This window comes from Mus pahari, chromosome 2, assembly GCF_900095145.1.
Source record: "Mus pahari chromosome 2, PAHARI_EIJ_v1.1, whole genome shotgun sequence".
NCBI classification, from domain to species: domain Eukaryota; kingdom Metazoa; phylum Chordata; class Mammalia; order Rodentia; family Muridae; genus Mus; species Mus pahari.
This window is the reverse complement of record NC_034591.1, coordinates 140,275,634-140,278,497: the sequence shown is the minus strand read 5'-3', so window position 1 is coordinate 140,278,497 and position 2,864 is coordinate 140,275,634. Positions and strand designations below refer to the sequence as shown.

Genomic DNA, 2,864 nt, shown 5'->3' with positions numbered 1-2,864 from the left:
CCTATATTGGTTTTTTGAGACAGGGTTTCTCTGTGTAACCTTGGCTGTCCTGGAACTCACTCTGTAGACCAGGCTGGCCTCGAACTCAGAAATCATCCGCCTGCCTCTGCCTCCCGAGTGCTAGGATTAAAGGCGTGCGCCACCAATGCCTGGCAAGGCAGCAGTTCTTAACCTGTGGGTCTCGACCCCCTTAGGGGTTGAATATCAGACATTCTGCATGTCCGTATTTATGTCACAATTCATAACAGTAGCAAAATTACAGTTATGAAGCAGCAGTGAAATAGTTTATGCCTGGGAGCCACCACAGCATGAGGCACTGTTAAAGGGTCAGTGTCAGGAAGGCTGAGAGCCACTGCTTTAAGGGCAGAACAGGGTCCACTCATCTGTCCATCTTTGTCACTGAGCCTCCCCTCAACTGAAGCTAATTCACCGTAAAATATCCCAAAGCCTCGCACAAAGGAGGGAACCTGGCTGCTTCTGTAATAGCATTTCGTTCCACTTCATTTTCTCCCTTATATCCTGCTCCCCCCACATAAGAGAGAACCCTCCCTCCTGAGTGATGACAGGGTGCATCCCCCACAAAAGAAATGGGGGGTGGGGGTCTCTGTATCAAGAAAATCTCCCTTCAGAGCTGACTCTGCAGCCAGGTTTGAAAGCAGCAAAAAGAAGTAGGCGGAGGCAGGCGGAACAGTATCTAGGCCAGAGACAATCCCGCCTCTCTTTGTCTGTGATACAAAGGCCAGGGGCCAGAGGGGAGAATCAGACTGCGGTGGGGAGATTTGCTTGGCTGCCTGAGGGCAAAGACGAGGCAGCCGAGTGGCCTTGAAGCTCGGCTGTGGGAAGCTACCCGCAGCAAATGTGAACTGGACCGGGTGGGAGTGGGCCACAGGAGCAGACAAAGGAGACAGCCAGGACACTGGCATTCTGGGTCATCTGCTGGACAGCTGGGGGGTAAGCCACAGAGGAGATGGCTTGAAAGGCATGCTTGTTCCCACAGCAGACTGCACCATTTGTGAGAAAAATATGACACTGAGGATCATAGGATCAGAGGTCAGCTGCCACCCCCCACAGACGAATGTACACAGCATTCCAGGTCAGAGGTCAGCTGCCACCCGCCACAGACAAATGTACACAGCATTCCAGGTCAGAGGTCAGCTGCTGCCCATGCATACCTACACACACACACACACACACACACACACACACACACACACACACACACACACACACACACACACACACACACACACACACTATTACAGGTCAGAGATCAGCTGTCACCCATAAATACAAACATACCCCTCATCCCCTCCCCTCCCCTACCCCCATTATGGTCTCTCAAAGCATAAAGCAGTACCCATGTCTCTGACTGTCGTATGTCACCCTGATTTACACACTGAGGGGGAAGATGCACATTCTAGAAGATGCCTTCAACAAGTCACCCCCAAATTTCAGACTCAGTGTGGGAGAGGAAGGGGTAGAGGTAGATAGGAGTGATAAAGGGGCGGGGCCATGGAAGAAAACTCCACCCACCACTCTGCATCACCATTCAATAATGGGGGTTGGTCTACCTCTATGCCAATAACCCTGAGATCAAGGGTCACGGAGATAAAGGTCCTACAGATGCTCCAGGTAGACCCCAAGAGCTACCCTGCCACCAACACAACCAAGTGAGCGTCCTCTGGCTTTCTCCTCAACTCATTCTCCCAGGAGAAGACAGAAGTCATACATACAACTTAGGAACAGCTTCAAACATGTTTCCATTTTTTGGGGGGGTTTGGGGGGAGTGGAGGTTTGAAACAGGGCTTCTCTGTGCAGCCCTGGCCATCCTGGAAGTAGCTCTGTAGCCCAGGCTGTCCTCAAACTCACAGAGATCCTCCAGCCTCTGTCTTCCCAGTACCGGGACTAAAGGCGTCACCACCACATCCCGATTCATAGGTACTGGTATCAAACCTAGGGTTTCACGCATGAAGGTGGGCAGGCTACCAAGAGAGCACAGTCCCGGCCCAGGATGGTCTTCTCTGCCTCACCACATCATGTTTAACACTTAGTTGTGGTCTAAGGGATGAACCACAGAAGGGCGGCAGCCCCTGACCACTGTGCTAAGACTCCTACTTGGCTGACGGTAGGGAAAAAAGGACCAAGCCTTATATCTACCATCCGTAAGAGGTGGGCACAACCCAGGGAGGGGGGCAGGAAGGAGCAGCAAGAGGAGCGGACAGGAGGAGATGGGAGATCACTTGTCCCCTGGCAAAGCTTAACTGGTGGCAGAACACAGGCTGGGTGGGAATTCTGGGTTAAAAACCAAAAGCTCTGATTTTGCTCAGAGTGGCACGGCCATCTGACATGTGCTGACCACTGCAGAAGAGTTACTTCCAAAGTTCCCTTTCAAAATGCAGACAGGGTGAACCCCACGGGCATGGGAATACACCACAGGGCTTGCAGGGAGCCCAGTGGCAGAAGTCTCCTGCCTCATTCCTGCATCAGTCTCTAAGACAGCTGCCTCACACAGCCCTGCCCACTGTCCTCTGATGGTGACCCCTTTCCTGCAGTCCGACAAAGCTGCCTGCAATCCTGCCGGACAATCTAAATCCCAGCCCCACCACCATTCATACCCGATGCCCCAAGGCTCAAAAAACGAAAGAGGGAGACTCCTCCAGGAGCTCCAAGGCTGAGCCAAGGAAACAGGAGTCCCTCTGGGTGCTACAGCACTTAGGGTGTTCCCAGTAATAAATGTGCACACTACCGCATGTCAACCTGCCAGATCCTGTCCTAAGAGCCACACGCCTCACTCTATCTGATCATCTTAATAACCCTGCCTGCCTGCCTGCCTGCCTGCCGCCTGCCTGCCCGCCCGCCTGCCT

General features: G+C 52.9%; 1 protein-coding gene across 6 annotated transcripts in view; it reads right to left on the bottom strand.

Annotated features, from left to right (window-relative positions):
- The window catches only part of Iffo1 (intermediate filament family orphan 1), a 16,691-nt gene that overhangs the window by 3,575 nt on the left and 10,252 nt on the right, over nt 1-2,864 (bottom strand). The window lies entirely within an intron of this gene.